Source organism: Bufo gargarizans, chromosome 4 (assembly GCF_014858855.1).
Source record: "Bufo gargarizans isolate SCDJY-AF-19 chromosome 4, ASM1485885v1, whole genome shotgun sequence".
NCBI classification, from domain to species: domain Eukaryota; kingdom Metazoa; phylum Chordata; class Amphibia; order Anura; family Bufonidae; genus Bufo; species Bufo gargarizans.
In genome coordinates this window covers 412,691,400-412,712,022 of record NC_058083.1, presented here as the reverse complement: position 1 = coordinate 412,712,022, position 20,623 = coordinate 412,691,400, and positions in this window count along the sequence as shown.

The following is a 20,623-nucleotide window of genomic DNA, read 5'->3' as shown; positions in this document are numbered from 1 at the left end:
AATAATTATAATATATATTTATATACACGCACATATACATGTATATAAATTATTCATTTTTATTCAAAAAGTAAAGTAACACCATATGCAGTAATATATATTTGTACTGTATGTATTTTTATTTAATTAGGGATTAGGCTATCTTTCTTTGCAAATTTTTGTCTCACTCTGCCGATTTGGCTGCGTGCAGAGCAGTAGTTATGATAGCGATATTATGTCCAAGCTCTCCCCCCCCCCCCCCCTCCACCCTGGTGTAACAATCTGAATATACAACTGGGACATAATATTCATCAACTTCGCTAATTCTAGTTTACTATAGAGACAGCTAAGTTTAATTCGCTATGCGATTATATTACTTTGCTTTTTTTTTTATAAATAGAATAATTATAATAATTATCAGGTATTATAATTATTCCATTTGTTTTTTTTTTTAAAAGCAGTCATGTAATCGCATAGCGAATTAAACTTAGCTGTCTCTATAGTAAACTTTCCTATATGATTGCTAGAATTAGCGAAGTTGATGAATAGGTAGCTAAAACGAAGATGAAGAATATTTCGTTATCTTCGTTTTGTGGAATATAACGAATACATTCGCCATATTCGTTTTGTGGAATATAACGAATATATTCGTCATATTCGCTAATTCTACCAAGCCAACCATAGTAAACCAGGTCCAAGTTGAAATCGCAATTCGATTAATTCAAGTTATAATAATCGAATTTCGATTTTAACTTAGCACTGCTATATTCCATATTTGGCTAGAATTAACGAATATGGAATATAGCAGTGCTAAGTTAAAATTGAAATTCGATTATTATAACTTAAAATAATCGCATTGCTATTTCAATAGGAGAGTAGCCTTTAAGTTAAAATCGAAATTCGATTATTTAAATCGCATATTAATCGCGATAACAAGAATAATGACGAATATTCGATTTCGACGAATATAAAACGAATATTCTATCGAATATTCGCGAATTTCGTCGAAATCGAATATGGCACCTGCCGCTCATCACTAGTGCTGACGCCGGCCTTGTGTTTCAAGGCACTGCACATGGGCCTATGCAAAGCCTGATCCTCCAGACATGCTGAAGGTGTCAGTGAAAGACAGAAGTTCTTTGTATAGTCCTGTATTGTGTTAACCTGGTATGTCAATGCAGACCCCACCAGAAGTACACAGATCCCTCCAATACATACCGAAAAACAAGCAGGACAGCAGGAATTTCATGCAGCCGTGCTTCTTCTGCTCCTCTAGATGGACCAGAAGAGGAAAAGAGCCATGTACAATAGCTGTTGTCCTGCTTGTTTTTCTGTTTTTGATCTTGTGTTATTTTTTTTTTATTTTTTTATGTATTGAAGAAAGTAGGTGTTTGAATCCTTTCATAATGCATTACAGTATTTTCTAAGTGCGCTCTACTCTTCTAATATATACACTGCAATACATCAATGCTAATAGCCCATGTAGAGAAGCAACTGAATATGAAATATAAAGCACGTTCTTCAGGACAAGTAGCCCTGATGCATAATGTACAAGTGCTTTCAGAATTCCAAGCCATTTGTGCACACAGCTACTTAAGCACTACATGCTGAAACTTCACAATCTCCTTAATAGTTTTAAGGGGATATTCCTCGCACAATACACAATTGAGAAGAGATGATTATAAGATGAGATGTATTAATTTTGTGCAGAGTAGACTTGCAATTTGATTTAACAATAATATTTGATTGATGAACAATTTGCAGAACATGAATGTTTCATTAACCCTTATTAAGTGAATTTATTAGCTGCTTGGGCTCATGTTACATTATTACATTTCCACTACTGTAGAAAGCAGTATACACACAAAACTGATTGCAACCAATTTAAAATGATACTTGTCAAGATTATAGAGTGCTGATAGGATGAGCTACAGACTAGCACTGTATTTGTACAATTGTCTCCGGAGTTCCGGATCCTCTGCGCCACTATAAGATTAGCCACTTTAGATAAATGTTGCCTTATCAATTGTTCAGCCAATGGCTATCCCTCCCAGCACTCCCCACACACAGGGTCAGCCCCATCAAGTGTGTAGGTGCGGTGCTCTCAATGGGCACAGAGAAAAAGTCACTGACAAACACCTCTGGAGGTGGCTTATCTCCCATAAAGACAAAAGTATTTGGCATGTAGACATCCAACAGCCCAATCCTTTTTTCTGTCATGGGACAGTTGGGAGTTACTCATACACATTAGATGGTTGGTTGGTCCTGGTGGGCTTAGGATTAATGTAGGATTACAATCTAGGGGGTTGATGGACTCCTAGGTGGAGGTTGTAAGGTGCAGTAATGCAGCACATGATTAGGTTATTGGTTATTTATTCAGGGCCTCTCTAACAACCACCCAACTTCCCCATGCTCACACCTCTCCCAAATAAGCACACACAGCCACTGTTCGGATTAAATTGGCCACAGCAGCCATTTATTAAATGAAATAAATACATAACATAAATAACAATAAATTAACAATAAATTAACCCTGACGAAGGAGGTCGTAGAAGCCCCCAAAATTTACATTTATAAAAAACCAATATGGCAATTCCATCTTGCCTCCAGCCGTGTAACACCAGCTCGGAGACACCAACTGATGAACGCCTCTCCGAAGCAACCAAGTGCTCCAACTATGAGAGTCCAGCCCCACCATTGAGTCCCTCCCATTCTCCAATACCATCCTATACCACCAGCTTCTAGGACCTCCCACCGCCACAACTGTTGCGACAGCAAATACAAATGACATAACAGTTGATAACCCCCAAATCAATGCCACATCTACCCCTTCCTCATGCTACCCCCACTTTTATTTATTTTAGGGAGGGAGGTCGGGAGTTCCTGTTCTCATTAAAGAAAATGGCGCCCGTTCCATCACGCTCGCCCTTTTTATAAACTATATACCCCCCCCAAACCACCCCCGTTTCCAACTGCCTTTAACCCCTTACTGGCCGGCCCTCAACCCACTTTAGGTTAATGGTTATTTATTCAGGACCTCTCTAACAACCCCCCAACTTCCCCATGCTCACACCTCTCCCAAATAAGACCGAACCCGCCTGAACACCTATCGGCACCTTTATCGCAAATGACACCAGCCTACTATCCACCGCATGCCTCCCCCTTCTACACCCCCTCAATACTTCCCGGACCAAGAAGGTTTTCGTAACATCTGGTAAAACCCTCAATTTAAAGCCGAAATCCAGACCCACCATACAACGATTTACCTGCGCTACCGACCAACCCTTTTCTTTTGCATTCCCCATGAATAATAACAAAGGGACTTCCCTATCATCCACACCCACCCGGGCCTCAAATCCTCACACCACTGTTCCCAACTCCTCCGCCACACCTTACCGTATGCCGCCCATGTACCCGCACTCATTGACTCGTCTCAAAAGCCCTTCTACCGTACCTCCAAGAGCTTCCACAGGGACTCCAGACACACCAACCCTTCCATATTCACTTCTGGGGCCAGCTGCTGAAAACGCTCCCACTGCAAACGAGAAATGGCATCAGCAATGCTATTAGAAACCCCTGGCACATGAACAGCTACAATCCAAGTGTTAAGCGGCAAAAAAAGTAAAACCAAATGTTGCAATAACCGAACCACCGGAGGTGAAGAGGCAGTCAAACCATTGATCGCCTGCACCACCCCCAGGTTATCACAATGAAAACGAACCTTCCAATTTCTGAATATTTTTCCCCACAGCACCACTGCCAGTTCTATCGGAAAGAGCTCCAGCAGTGCCACATTCCGCAACCAACTCCTCAAAACCCAGGACTCCGGCCATCTCCCCGCACACCATTGCCCGTGACAAAACACGACCCAACCAAATAAAATGATGTATAGCAACCACACCCACCGTGGCTGCTACCAACCTCCTACAAAAAATTCGACCCATCAGAATAATCCGACAAGCAAAATTCAACTTGCAAGTTCCTCAAATTTATTTCTGGTGACCTCAACGCCTTTTCCACTACGTCCCTCAAATCCCTCACCTTGTCTTCAGGCAACCAACACTCCATTTTCACTGTGTCTATGACAATCCCTAAAAAAACTCAACTCCGTTGTAGGCCCCACCGTCTTCCCTTCTGCTAACACACGCCAAACGACTCAAAAACCGACTGCAACGTCGACAAAAATAACGCACAAACCCGAGAATCTGCTGGACCTAAACAGAAAAAATCATCTATGTAATGGATAATGGAAGAAAAACCCGACACGTCCGCTACCACCTATTGACAAAATACCCACCATCCCAAAAACAACCCAACAAATGCAAGCTATCTGGGTGAACAAGTAAAAGACAAAACACCGCCCTAATGTCCGTTTTTGCCAATAAGGTACCCAGACCCAGTTTTCGCACCCAATCCACAGCAACGCCAAAAGACGTATAGACCACCGAACAAAGCTCAGGATCTATACCCTCATTGACCGACGCCCCTTTTGGAAACGATAAATGGTAAATGAGCCAAAATTTCTTCGGCTCCTTTTTGGGAACTACCCCCCATGGGGAAATCCATAAATTAATCATTGGTAACTCCGAAAATAGCCCATCCATCCTCACTATTGAAACTTCCTTAGCCAATTTACCTGACACAACATCCTGGTGCTCTAACGCTGAATGCAGTTTTTGTTCACCGTGACTACCGGCAACGGGTTAGCCGGAATACTAAAACCCCTCATGAAACCTCTCATTAGAAATTCTGCCGCTTTCCGATCTGGGTATCTATTTAGATACCGCTCCATCCTTGCCACCCGTACTGGAGTCAAACCCTTTTGCAAAGGTCTCACCCCCTCTCTGCCTGCCACCCCTGAAGCAACGGCTAGCCCCTTGACTGCCCCTGCATGACGAACACTCATGTATAAATTTACATTTGGCCCTGAACTTGCAGCTCACTTTGTTGAACAGGAAGAACAGGCCCTTGGCCGATGCTGTCGCAAAACTGGACTGACTTGCCCCTCCCTGTTCCCCACGAAAGGACTGCCCCGGGCTCACCGGCGCCATCACCCTCATTCATAACCCTATATCCTTATGGTCCCACCGCATGCTAGGGCATACCGCCTTCCTCTGTTGAAATTGTTCATCATACTTGAGCCACCCGAAACCCCCATAAACTCTATAAGCCTCCCCAATCGCATCCAAATAGCAGAAAAGAGCCGAACAACAGTCCGGTGACTTCTCCCCAATCACACTACCTAAAATGGCAAAAGCCTGCAGCCAATTCGCTAAAGTGCGTTGTATCAAACGATAGCGATGCTTTTCCTCTTTTTTCCACATCATCTAATATCGATGAGAATATGTCATTAGGGACATCCAGCTCCTCCTCTCTTGTTGACTTTCTAGGATAAGGACACTGAAGGATGATTTGGAAAAAGTAAAACCAGCTAAATAATAGGGATAGTCATAATTTAGATCTGGAAATCCTAAGGAGTGTAGACTGGGTAATATTGGTTGGCACTATGGCACCAGAATAATAAAGGCTTCAATCTTATTGGTATTAAATTACATTTACGGCTGATATAGGAATTAGTGTTGATCAAGCACCAAAGTGCTCAGGTGCTCGGGTAGAACACTTTGGGATGCTCGGGTGCTCTACACAGCACCCGAGCACAATGGAAGTCAATGGGAGAACCCGAGCATTAAACCAGGTACCCCCTGCTCTGAAGAGGGAAAGGTGTCTGGTTCACAGTAAGAGGTCAGAAATTGATGAAAACACCATTCAAATGGATCGGGAACAGCATGGGGACAATGTCTGGATGCATCTTTGACTCTCAGGTCGCTGCTGGGAACCATGTTGTCCGAGTAGTACGCCACTTTTACAGACTGACAATAATATGCACAAAACCGAAGATAAAATCGATTTTATTCTTTCATGTACAGTACAGACCAAAAGTTTGGACACACCTTCTCATTCAAAGAGTTTTCTTTATTTTCATGACTATGAAAATTGTAGATTCACACTGAAGGCATCAAAACTATGAATTAACACATGTAGAATTATATACAAAACAAAAAAGTCTGAAACAACTGAAAATATGTCATATTCTAGGTTCTTCAAAGTAGCCACCTTTTACTTTGATTACTGCTTTGCACACTCTTGGCATTCTCTTGATGAGCTTCAAGAGGTAGTCACCTGAAATGGTTTTCACTTAACAGGTGTGCCCTGTCAGGTTAAATAAGTGGGATTTCTTGCCTTATAAATGGGGTTGGGACCATCAGTTGTGTTGTGGAGCAGTCACGTGGATACACAGCTGATAGTCCTACTGAATAGACTGTTAGAATTTGTATTATGGCAAGAAAAAAGCAGCTAAGTAAAGAAAAACGAGTGGCCATCATTACTTTAAGAAATGAAGGTCAGTCAGTCCGAAAAATTGGGAAAACTTTGAAAGTGTCCCCAAGTGCAGTCACAAAAACCATCAAGCGCTACAAAGAAACTGTCTCACATGCAGACCGCCCCAGGAAAGGAAGACCAAGAGTCACCTCTGCTGCGGAGGATAAGTTCATCCGAGGTCACCAGCCTCAGAAATCGCAGGTTAACAGCAGCTCAGATTAGAGACCAGGTCAATGACACACAGAGTTCTAGCAGCAGACACATCTCTAGAACAGGGAGACTGCGAAACAGGTCTTCATGGTAGAATATCTGCTAGGAAACCACTGCTAAGGACAGGCAACAAGCAGAAGAGACTTGTTTGGGCTACAGAACACAAGGAATGGACATTAGACCAGTGGAAATCTGTGCTTTCGTCTGATGAGTCCAAATTTGAGATCTTTGGTTCCTACCACCGTGTCTTTGTGCGACGCAGAAAAGGTGAACAGATGGACTCTACATGCCTGGTTCCCACCGTGAAGCATGGAGGAGGAGGTGTGATAGTGTGGGCAGCGGCATGCTATTCCATCCGGTTTGCGTTTAGTTGGACCATCATTTATTTTTAAACAGGACAATGACCCCAAACACACCTCCAGGCTGTGTAAGGGCTATTTGACCATGAAGGAGAGTGATGGGGTGCTGCGCCAGATGACCTGGCCTCCACAAGCACTGGACCTGAACCCAATCAAGATGGTTTGGGGTGAGCTGGACCGCAGAGTGAAGGCAAAAGGGCCAACAAGTGCTAAGCATCTCTGGGAACTCCTTCAAGACTGTTGGAAGACCATTTCAGGTGACTACCTCTTGAAGCTCATCAAGAGAATGCCCAGAGTGTGCAAAGCAAAAGGTGGCTACTTTGAAGAACCTAGAATATGACATATTTTCAGTTGTTTCACACTTTTTTGTTATGTATATAATTCCACATGTGTTAATTCATAGTTTTGATGCCTTCAGTGTGAATCTACAATTTTCATAGTCATGAAAATAAAGAAAACTCTTTGAATGAGAAGGTGTGTCCAAACTTTTGGTCTGTACTGTATATTTACTTGTATATAAAGTGCAAGTGCTGCCAAAAATTATAAAGGAAGAGACACTCCGATACAACTAAGTTTTAAAACTGTCTGCTGTCATTTGCCCCTGGCAGTGCTGAAGTTGGTGGTGAAGGTGTTACACGGACTGGATGAGGAAGCAGAGTAGGAAGAGGAAGTAACAAGAGTCAAACTGAAACGCCCTGCAATCCGCCCTGCAATCCTCGGTGGTGGAAGGACATGCGGAAAACTGCTATCCGCCTCAGGCCCAGCCACCACTGCATTTACCCAGTGTGCTGTTATGGAGATATAACGTCCCTGACCGTGCTTACTGGTCCATGTATCCGTAGTAAGGTGCACCTTGCCACAAATGGCGTTGCGCAGTGCACACCTGATTTTGTCCCCCACTTGGTTGTGCAGGGAAGGGATGGCACGCCTGGAAAAATAGTGGCAGCTGGGCACAACGTACTGTGGGACAGACACCGCCATAAGGCTTTTAAAACTCTCCGTCTCCACCAGACGGAATAACAGCATTTCAAAGGCCAGTAATTTTCAAATGCTGGCATTCAGGGCCAGGGATCACGGTGGGTAGGGGGGCACTTTCTCTTCCGCTTCAGTATTTGGGAGATGGAGAGCTGAAAGCTTCTGTGGGACATTGTGGAGATGCTTGGTGACCCAGATGGTGGTGATCCTCTGTTTGCAGGGTGGCAGGTGGCACTGTCACTCCAGAGGTGGATGAAGAGGCCGAGACTGCTGCAGAAGAGGAAGCAGGAGGCACCAGAGACCTTTCTTGGTTTTTGAGGTGTCTACTCCACTGCAGCTCGTGCTTTGCACTTAGATGCCTGGTCATGCAGGTTGTGCTCAGGTTGAGAACGTTTATGCCTTGCTTCAGGCTCTGATTGCACACCGTGCAAACCACTCATGTCTTGTCGTCAGCACATTGTCTGAAGAACTGCCACGCCAGGGAACTCCTTGGAGCTGGCTTTGGTGTGCTCGGTCCCTTTCTGCAGTAGGCAGTAGTATGCATACTATCTAGGGGATAGCTGCTCTGCTTTTGCACCCTGCTCCCGCTTCTTCTGTGCTGGTGGCTCTGTGAGACTACTGCCTCTTCATTCGAAATACACAGGTCACTCGCATAACCTTGATTCCATGTGGGGTCGATGACCTCATCGTCCTCCACATCATCTTCGACCCAGTATTCACCCCTGCCCTCCTTGTCGGTCTGTACACTTTCGAAAGCCCCAGCAGTTGGCACCTGTGTTTCGTCATCATCTGAGACATGCTGCGATGGTCCTCCCATGTACTCATCTTGAAACATAAGTGGTTGGGCATCGGTGCACTCAATCTCTTCTACTTCTGGGGCATGGCTAGGTGGATGGCCCTGGGAAACCCTGCTAACAGAGTCATCAAAAAGAAGAAAAGCTGCATGACTTGGGGCTCAGACTGCTTGACTGATTTGCAAGGGGGTGAGGTGAAAGACTGATGGACATCTGCTGCAGATGCCAACTCTGATCTTTCTGCAGGAGACTCGGTGGGAGACAATGTGAAAGAACTGGCGGCACTGTCAGCAACCCAATCTACTATTGCCTGTACTTGTTCAGGCCTCACCATTCGTAGAGCCGCATTAGGCCCGACCAAATACCGCTGCAGGTTCTGTCGCCTACTCGCACCTGAGGAAGATGTTTCACTTGTGCGTGTAGCTGGCACAGCTCCACCAGCAGCACCACGACCGGGGCCACGTCCCTTATTTGACCCTCTCCTCATATTTCTCAAATTTAGGATCTTGCCCTAAATGGGTGTTTTTTTAATAGCAGAATAGAACCACAGTATCTAAATGGTGTATCTCACACGTACAGATGTAGACTAGGCCGTAATGTAAGATTTCTGCCCAAAATGGGTGATTTTTTATAGCAGAATAGAACAACAGTATCTAAAGGGTGTATCTCACAATGACATATGCAGCAAAGGCTGCAAAATAAAGTTTTTGGCCTTAAATATGTGTTTTTTTAATAGCAGAATAGAACCACAGTATTTAAATGGTGTACCTCACACATACAGATGTAGACTAGGTCTTAATTTGAGATTTTTGCCCAAAATGGGTGATTTTTTATTAGCAGAATAGAACAACAGTATGTAAAAGGTGTATCTCACAATGACATATGCAGCAAAGGTTATAAAAATTTAGTTTTTTGCTCTAAATGGGTGTTTTTTCAAAGCCAGAAAATTATTGAAGTATTTCAAACTTGTTTTTAACAATCACAATATTACGTATTTTGCCCAAAAAGGGTGTTTTTTACTAACGCAATATGACAACAGTATATAATGCTTGAATTTCACACATGCAGATGCAGCAAGTGCTGTAAAATTGTATATTTTGCTCAAAAAGTGTATTTTTTAAAACCCAGAAAATTATAGCTGTATTTCTAGCTTAAATTGCACACTGACTAATGCGGCAGAGCCCCCAGATGAAGGGTATTGCCAAAAAATGGGTGTTTTTTCAAAGCCAGAAAATCATTGAAGTATGTCAAGCTTGTTTTAACAATAACAGTAGAAAGAGGGGATATGTTTCGTCAAAGTGACAGGTACCACGCCCCTTTTTACACGCCCCCTTTTATATCTCTTGATATAAATTTGATATAAAATTTATAGTGTTTGATATAAAGTTTATAGTTTGATATTGTGTGATATAAATATAGGGCTAGCTATTAAAAATTTATAGTGTTTTATATTAAAATATTAAAATTTATAGGTCTAGTTATTAAAAATTTATAGGTATTGCTATTAAAATTTATAGGGCTCGCTATTAAAATTTATAGGTGTCGCTATTAAAATTTATAGGGCTCGCTATTAAAATTTATAGGGCTCGCTATTATTTATAGTGTTTGATATTAAAATGTATAATGCATGATATTTTAATATAATAGTATTAAAAATCAAAACGATGACAAATATAATTTGGTTAAAAAGCTTTATTCATTTTCCTTATTTACAACATTCCCGTAGGGACAGACACGTTTGACTGTAATTACAGCATCGTATACATAACCGTTTCATGCGTTTTGTTACAAATGATCGCACAATACGGTCATTTTTTCTAAAATCGTTAGTGAACATTTTTAACACATTTTCAAAAGAGCTCCCTTTAGCGAGGCATTGCAAGATATAGATACAGTAATGGCCGCAGACCGTACTAACGGCGTCTTGTATTTGTCTGTTTTGGTACCTTATAGTCTTAGAATTTTTATATAAAAACTGCATAAACTCGCCCGGAAATATTTCATTTGCGGGGATAAACCATAACTAGGGATGAGCGAACTCGAACTGTATAGTTCGGGTTCGTACCGAATTTTGGGGTGTCCGTGACACGGACCCGAACCCGGACATTTTCGTAAAAGTCCGGGTTCGGGTTCGGTGTTCGTCGCTTTCTTGGCGCTTTTGTGACGCTTTCTTGGCGCTTTTTGAAAGGCTGCAAAGCAGCCAATCAACAAGCGTCATACTACTTGCCCCAAGAGGCCATCACAGCCATGCCTACTATTGGCATGGCTGTGATTGGCCAGAGCACCATGTGACCCAGCCTCTATTTAAGCTGGAGTCACATAGCGCCGCCCGTCACTCTGCTCTGATTAGCGTAGGGAGAGGTTGCGGCTGCGACAGTAGGGCGAGATTAGGCAGATTAACTCCTCCAAAGGACTTGATTAACTGATCGATCTGCAGCTGTGGATCATTGAGCTGCTGATCCTCAATTGCTCACTGTTTTTAGGCTGCCCAGACCGTTTGTCAGTCACATTTTTCTGGGGTGATCGGCGGCCATTTTGTGTCTTGTGGTGCGCCAGCACAAGCTGCGACCAAGTGCATTTAACCCTCAATGGTGTGGTTGTTTTTTGGCTAAAGCCTACATCAGGGTGAAGCTGTCACACCAAGTGCATTTAACCAGCAATAGTCTGTTCATTTTTTGGCCATATACAAAATCAGGGGCAAGCTGCGCCTGTCACCAAGTGCATTTAACCCTCAATGGTGTGGTTGTTTTTTGGCTAAAGCCTACATCAGGGTGAAGCTGTCACACCAAGTGCATTTAACCAGCAATAGTCTGTTCATTTTTTGGCCATATACAAAATCAGGGGCAAGCTGCGCCTGTCACCAAGTGCATTTAACCCTCAATGGTGTGGTTGTTTTTTGGCTAAAGCCTACATCAGGGTGAAGCTGTCACACCAAGTGCATTTAACCAGCAATAGTCTGTTCATTTTTTGGCCATATACAAAATCAGGGGCAAGCTGCGCCTGTCACCAAGTGCATTTAACCCTCAATGGTGTATTTGTTTTTTGGCTAAAGCCTACATCAGGGTGAAGCTGTCACACCAAGTGCATTTAACCAGCAATAGTCTGTTCATTTTTTGGCCATATACAAAATCAGGGGCAAGCTGCGCCTGTCACCAAGTGCATTTAACCCTCAATGGTGTGGTTGTTTTCTGGCTAAAGCCTACATCAGGGTGAAGCTGTCACACCAAGTGCATTTAACCAGCAATAGTCTGTTTATTTTTTGGCCATATACTACATCAGGGGCAAGCTGCGCCCGTCACCAAGTGCATTTAACCCTCAGTAGTGTGGTTGGTCAAGCTGTGACACCAAGTGCATTTAACCAGCAATAGTCTGTTCATTTTTTGGCCATATACTACATCAGGGGCAAGCTGCGCCCGTCACCAAGTGCATTTAACCAGCAATAGTGTGGTTATTTTTTGGCCATATCCCAGTCTAATTCTGTCACTAAATCCATACCGGTCACCCAGCGCCTAAATACTAGGCCTCAAATTTATATCCCGCTAAATCTCTCGTTACCGCTGTCCTGTTGTAGCTGGGAAAGTTATTTAGTGTCCGTCAAAGCACATTTTTTGTTCTGGGTTGAAGTACAATTCCCAATTTAGCAATTTCATAATTTAGTGGTTTCTGCTATATCAGAGCTATTTGAAATCTATCCCTAAAAGGGTATATAATATTCAAGGTGCACATTGGGTCATTCAGAATAACTTCACACACACCCGCTACTGTGTATTTTCAAGTCTAATTCTGTCACTAAACCCATACCTGTCACCCAGCGCCTAAATACTAGGCCTCAAATTTATATCCTGCTAAATCTCTCGTTACCGCTGTCCTGTTGTAGCTGGGAAAGTTATTTAGTGTCCGTCAAAGCACATTTTTTGTTCTGGGTTGAAGTACAATTCCCAATTTAGCAATTTCATAATTTAGTGGTTTCTGCTATATCAGAGCTATTTGAAATCTATCCCTAAAAGGGTATATAATATTCAAGGTGCACATTGGGTCATTCAGAATAACTTCACACACACCCGCTACTGTGTATTTTCAAGTCTAATTCTGTCACTAAACCCATACCTGTCACCCAGCGCCTAAATACTAGGCCTCAAATTTATATCCTGCTAAATCTCTCGTTACCGCTGTCCTGTTGTAGCTGGGAAAGTTATTTAGTGTCCGTCAAAGCACATTTTTTCTTCTGGGTTGAAATACAATTCCCAATTTAGCAATTTCATAATTTAGTGGTTTCTGCTATATCAGAGCTATTTGAAATCTATCCCTAAAAGGGTAGATCATATTGAAGGTGCACATAGGGTCATTCAGAATAACTTCACACACACCCGCTACTGTGTATTTCCAAGTCTAATTCTGTCACTAAACCCATACCTGTCACCCAGCGCCTAAATACTAGGCCTCAAATTTATATCCCGCTAAATCTCTCGTTACCGCTGTCCTGTTGTAGCTGGGAAAGTTATTTAGTGTCCGTCAAAGCACATTTTTTGTTCTGGGTTGAAGTACAATTCCCAATTTAGCAATTTCATAATTTAGTGGTTTCTGCTATATCAGAGCTATTTGAAATCTATCCCTAAAAGGGTATATAATATTCAAGGTGCACATTGGGTCATTCAGAATAACTTCACACACACCCGCTACTGTGTATTTCCAAGTCTAATTCTGTCACTAAACCCATACCTGTCACCCAGCGCCTAAATACTAGGCCTCAAATTTATATCCTGCTAAATCTCTCGTTACCGCTGTACTGTTGTTGCTTGGAAAGATATTTAGTGTCCGTCAAAGCACATTTTTTGTTCTGGGTTGAAGTACAATTCCCAATTTAGCAATTTCATAATTTAGTGGTTTCTGCTATATCAGAGCTATTTGAAATCTATCCCTAAAAGGGTATATAATATTCAAGGTGCACATTGGGTCATTCAGAATAACTTCACACACACCCGCTACTGTGTATTTTCAAGTCTAATTCTGTCACTAAACCCATACCTGTCACCCAGCGCCTAAATACTAGGCCTCAAATTTATATCCTGCTAAATCTCTCGTTACCGCTGTACTGTTGTTGCTGGGCAAGATATTTAGTGTCCGTCAAAGCACATTTTTTGTTCTGGGTTGAAATACAATTCCCAATTTAGCAATTTCATAATTTAGTGGTTTCTGCTATATCAGAGCTATTTGAAATCTATCCCTAAAAGGGTATATAATATTCAAGGTGCACATTGGGTCATTCAGAATAACTTCACACACACCCGCTACTGTGTATTTCCAAGTCTAATTCTGTCACTAAACCCATACCTGTCACCCAGCGCCTAAATACTAGGCCTCAAATTTATATCCTGCTAAATCTCTCGTTACCGCTGTACTGTTGTTGCTGGGCAAGATATTTAGTGTCCGTCAAAGCACATTTTTTGTTCTGGGTTGAAATACAATTCCCAATTTAGCAATTTCATAATTTAGTGGTTCCTGCTATATCAGAGCTATTTGAAATCTATCCCAAAAAGGGTATATAATATTCAAGGTGCACATAGGGTCATTCAGAATAACTTCACACACACGCTTCTGTGCATTTCCAAGTCTAATTCTGTCACTAAATCCATACCGGTCACCCAGCGCCTAAATACTAGGCCTCAAATTTATATCCCGCTGAATTTGAATACAATACATTGGGCCAAATAATATATTTGTTGTTGTGGTGAACCATAACAATGAGAAAAACATCTAGTAAGGGACGCGGACGTGGACATGGTCGTGGTGGTGTTAGTGGACCCTCTGGTGCTGGGAGAGGACGTGGCCGTTCTGCCACATCCACACGTCCTAGTGTACCAACTACCTCAGGTCCCAGTAGCCGCCAGAATTTACAGCGATATATGGTGGGGCCCAATGCCGTTCTAAGGATGGTAAGGCCTGAGCAGGTACAGGCATTAGTCAATTGGGTGGCCGACAGTGGATCCAGCACGTTCACATTATCTCCCACCCAGTCTTCTGCAGAAAGCGCACAGATGGCGCCTGAAAACCAACCCCATCAGTCTGTCACATCACCCCCATGCATACCAGGGAAACTGTCTCAGCCTCAAGTTATGCAGCAGTCTCTTATGCTGTTTGAAGACTCCGCTGGCAGGGTTTCCCAAGGGCATCCACCTAGCCCTTCCCCAGCGGTGAAAGACATAGAATGCACTGACGCACAACCACTTATGTTTCCTGATGATGAGGACATGGGAATACCACCTCAGCATGTCTCTGATGATGACGAAACACAGGTGCCAACTGCTGCGTCTTTCTGCAGTGTGCAGACTGAACAGGAGGTCAGGGATCAAGACTGGGTGGAAGACGATGCAGGGGACGATGAGGTCCTAGACCCCACATGGAATGAAGGTCGTGCCACTGACTTTCACAGTTCGGAGGAAGAGGCAGTGGTGAGACCGAGCCAACAGCGTAGCAAAAGAGGGAGCAGTGGGCAAAAGCAGAACACCCGCCGCCAAGAGACTCCGCCTGCTACTGACCGCCGCCATCTGGGACCGAGCACCCCAAAGGCAGCTTCAAGGAGTTCCCTGGCATGGCACTTCTTCAAACAATGTGCTGACGACAAGACCCGAGTGGTTTGCACGCTGTGCCATCAGAGCCTGAAGCGAGGCATTAACGTTCTGAACCTGAGCACAACCTGCATGACCAGGCACCTGCATGCAAAGCATGAACTGCAGTGGAGTAAACACCTTAAAACCAAGGAAGTCACTCAGGCTCCCCCTGCTACCTCTTCTGCTGCTGCCGCCTCGGCCTATTCTGCTGCTGCCGCCTCGGCCTCTTCCTCTGCCTCTGGAGGAACGTTGGCACCTGCCGCCCAGCAAACAGGGGATGTACCACCAACACCACCACCACCACCTCCGTCACCAAGCGTCTCAACCATGTCACACGCCAGCGTTCAGCTCTCCATCTCACAAACATTTGATAGAAAGCGTAAATTCCCACCTAGCCACCCTCGATCCCTGGCCCTGAATGCCAGCATTTCTAAACTACTGGCCTATGAAATGCTGTCATTTAGGCTGGTGGACACAGACAGCTTCAAACAGCTCATGTCGCTTGCTGTCCCACAGTATGTTGTTCCCAGCCGGCACTACTTCTCCAAGAGAGCCGTGCCTTCCCTGCACAACCAAGTATCCGATAAAATCAAGTGTGCACTGCGCAACGCCATCTGTAGCAAGGTCCACCTAACCACAGATACGTGGACCAGTAAGCACGGCCAGGGACGCTATATCTCCCTAACTGCACACTGGGTAAATGTAGTGGCAGCTGGGCCCCAGGCGGAGAGCTGTTTGGCGCACGTCCTTCCGCCGCCAAGGATCGCAGGGCAACATTCTTTGCCTCCTGTTGCCACCTCCTCCTTCTCGGCTTCCTCCTCCTCTTCTTCCACCTGCTCATCCAGTCAGCCACACACCTTCACCACCAACTTCAGCACAGCCCGGGGTAAACGTCAGCAGGCCATTCTGAAACTCATATGTTTGGGGGACAGGCCCCACACCGCACAGGAGTTGTGGCGGGGTATTGAACAACAGACCGACGAGTGGTTGCTGCCGGTGAGCCTCAAGCCCGGCCTGGTGGTGTGTGATAATGGGCGAAATCTCGTTGCAGCTCTGGGACTAGCCAATTTGACGCACATCCCTTGCTTGGCGCATGTGCTGAATTTGGTGGTGCAGAAGTTCATTCACAACTACCCCGACATGTCAGAGCTGCTGCATAAAGTGCGGGCCGTCTGTTCGCGCTTCCGGCGTTCACATCCTGCCGCTGCTCGCCTGTCTGCGCTACAGCGTAACTTCGGCCTTCCCGCTCACCGCCTCATATGCGACGTGCCCACCAGGTGGAACTCCACCTTGCACATGCTGGACAGACTGTGCGAGCAGCAGCAGGCCATAGTGGAGTTTCAGCTGCAGCACGCACGGGTCAGTCGCACTACAGAACAGCACCACTTCACCACCAATGACTGGGCCTCCATGCGAGACCTGTGTGCCCTGTTGCGCTGTTTCGAGTACTCCACCAACATGGCCAGTGGCGATGACACCGTTATCAGCGTTACAATACCACTTCTATGTCTCCTTGAGAAAACACTTAGGGCGATGATGGAAGAGGAGGTGGCCCAGGAGGAGGAGGAGGAGGAGGAGGAAGAGGGGTCATTTTTAGCACTTTCAGGCCAGTCTCTTCGAAGTGACTCAGAGGGAGGTTTTTGGCAACAGCAGAGGCCAGGTACAAATGTGGCCAGCCAGGGCCCACTACTGGAGGACGAGGAGGACGAGGATGAGGAGGAGGTGGAGGAGGATGAGGATGAAGCATGGTCACAGCGGGGTGGCACCCAACGCAGCTCGGGTCCATCACTGGTGCGTGGCTGGGGGGAAAGGCAGGACGATGACGATACGCCTCCCACAGAGGACAGCTTGTCCTTACCCCTGGGCAGCCTGGCACACATGAGCGACTACATGCTGCAGTGCCTGCGCAACGACAGCAGAGTTGCCCACATTTTAACCTGTGCGGACTACTGGGTTGCCACCCTGCTGGATCCACGCTACAAAGACAATGTGCCCACCTTACTTCCTGCACTGGAGCGTGATAGGAAGATGCGCGAGTACAAGCGCACGTTGGTAGACGCGCTACTGAGAGCATTCCCAAATGTCACAGGGGAACAAGTGGAAGCCCAAGGCCAAGGCAGAGGAGGAGCAAGAGGTCGCCAAGGCAGCTGTGTCACGGCCAGCTCCTCTGAGGGCAGGGTTAGCATGGCAGAGATGTGGAAAACTTTTGTCAACACGCCACAGCTAACTGCACCACCACCTGATACGCAACGTGTTAGCAGGAGGCAACATTTCACTAACATGGTGGAACAGTACGTGTGCACACCCCTCCACGTACTGACTGATGGTTCGGCCCCATTCAACTTCTGGGTCTCTAAATTGTCCACGTGGCCAGAGCTAGCCTTTTATGCCTTGGAGGTGCTGGCCTGCCCGGCAGCCAGCGTTTTGTCTGAACGTGTATTCAGCACGGCAGGGGGCGTCATTACAGACAAACGCAGCCGCCTGTCTACAGCCAATGTGGACAAGCTGACGTTCATAAAAATGAACCAGGCATGGATCCCACAGGACCTGTCCGTCCCTTGTCCAGATTAGACATTAACTACCTCCCCATAACCATATATTATTGGACTCCAGGGCACTTCCTCATTCAATCCTATTTTTATTTTCATTTTACCATTATATTGCAAGGCTACCCAAAGTTGAATGAACCTCTCCTCTGCCTGTGTGCTAGGCCTAAATATATGCCAATGGATTGTTGCAGTGGTGGCTGACGTGAAGCCTCATTCTCTGCTATGACATGCAGACTGATTCTCTGGTGACATGAAGCCAGATTGTCTGTTACGGGACCTCTCTCCTCTGCCTGGGTGCTGGGCCTGAATTTATGACAATGGACTGTTGCAGTGGTGGCTGACGTGAAGCCTGATTCTCTGCTATGACATGCAGACTGATTCTCTGCTGACATGAAGCCAGATCCTCTGTTGCGGGACCTCTCTCCTCTGCCTGGGTGCTGGGCCTAAATTTATGAAAATGGACTGTTGCAGTGGTGGGTGACGTGAAGCCTCATTCTCTGCTATGACATGCAGACTGATTCTCTGCTGACATGAAGCCAGATCGTCTGTTACGGGACCTCTCTCCTCTGCCTGGGTGCTGGGCCTAAATTTATGAAAATGGACTCTTACAGTGGTGGGTGACGTGAAGCCTGATTCTCTGCTATGACATGAAGACTGATTCTCTGCTGACATGAAGCCAGATCCTCTGTTACGGGACCTCTCTCCTCTGCCTGGGTGCTGGGCCTAAATATCTGACAATGGACTGTTGCATTGGTGGCTGACGTGAAGCCTGATTCTCTGCTATGATATGAAGACTGATTCTCTGCTGACATGAAGCCAGATTGTCTGTTACGGGACCTCTCTCCTCTGCCTGTGTGCTAGGCCTAAATATATGCCAATGGATTGTTGCAGTGGTGGCTGACGTGAAGCCTGATTCTCTGCTATGACATGCAGACTGATTCTCTGGTGACATGAAGCCAGATCCTCTGTTACGGGACCTCTCTCCTCTGCCTGGGTGCTGGGCCTAAATTTATGAAAATGGACTGTTGCAGTGGTGGGTGACGTGAAGCCTGATTCTCTGCTATGACATGCAGACTGATTCTCTGGTGACATGAAGCCAGATCCTCTGTTACGGGACCTCTCTCCTCTGCCTGGGTGCTGGGCCTAAATTTATGAAAATGGACTGTTGCAGTGGTGGGTGACGTGAAGCCTCATTCTCTGCTATGACATGCAGACTGATTCTCTGCTGACATGAAGCCAGATTGTCTGTTACGGGACCTCTCTCCTCTGCCTGGGTGCTGGGCCTGAATTTATGACAATGGACTGTTGCAGTGGTGGCTGACGTGAAGCCTGATTCTCTGCTATGATATGAAGACTGATTCTCTGCTGACATGAAGCCAGATTGTCTGTTACGGGACCTCTCTCCTCTGCCTGGGTGCCGGGGCCTAAATATCTGAGAATGGACTGTTCCAGTGGTGGGTAACGGGAAGCCAGATTCTCTGCTATGATATGAAGACTGATTCTCTGCTGACATGAAGCCAGATTGTCTGTTACGGGACCTCTCTCCTCTGCCTGGGTGCTGGGCCTAAATTTATGAAAATGGACTCTTACAGTGGTGGGTGACGTGAAGCCTGATTCTCTGCTATGACATGAAGACTGATTCTCTGCTGACATGAAGCCAGATTGTCTGTTACGGGACCTCTCTCCTCTGCCTGGGTGCCGGGGCCTAAATATCTGAGAATGGACTGTTCCAGTGGTGGGTGACGGGAAGCCAGATTCTCTGCTATGGAACCTCTCTCCAATTGATTTTGGTTAATTTTTATTTATTTAATTTTTATTTAATTAATTTCCCTATCCACATTTGTTTGCAGGGGATTTACCTACATGTTGCTGCCTTTTGCAGCCCTCTAGCCCTTTCCTGGGCTGTTTTACAGCCGTTTTAGTGCCGAAAAGTTCGGGTCCCCATTGACTTCAATGGGGTTCGGGTTCGGGACGAAGTTCGGATCGGGTTCGGATCCCGAACCCGAACATTTCCGGGATGTTCGGCCGAACTTCTCGAACCCGAACATCCAGGTGTTCGCTCAACTCTAACCATAACTATCAAAAAAAATAGATATATCATTCGGGTATAATATAATTAAAATCCAATGCTTCCCCCGCTGATATGAATTATCCGTATTTACAATGTAGGCCGCGGGCCTGTCGATGATCTTACCCCCCGGTAATAAATCACACGGGAATACACCTTTAAATATGCGCCTGGCGTTAATATCAGCTTTAATAACACATGCAATTTCATAATTATTCATGTCTATTGAAAATCATATAATACCTCCCGACGATTATTTATTTCAATAATATTTTCATGAACTGAATATACAATCATATTAATTGTGTTCGCAATCGGTTCGGCAAATCTAATTTCAGCTCGCAGATTGCCAGTTTTTACTAGAGAGAAATGGCCGCCGGGCTCCTGATCCGGCGATAAATCAAAAGCGAACAAAGTGTAACCGTTCAAAAACTCGTGTCGATCGACTGATAAAGCGTTGTCGGCCTTGTGTTTCCCCGAAATATGTACTAGGGACATATATTCACGAACAGCTGACTCATCTTGGAAGTTATGTTGAAAAGGTTTTGCAGGTATCTGTTGACCATCCAAATATAAGGCTGCATAATTCACATTATAGTGGTTGAAGCACAAAGGGTTTCTTTGGTAACTCCCGGAAAATGATTCGTATCCACAAACGCTAGTATTACTGTTTTGGTAGGTTGCCGAGGAAATATTCTCGTGG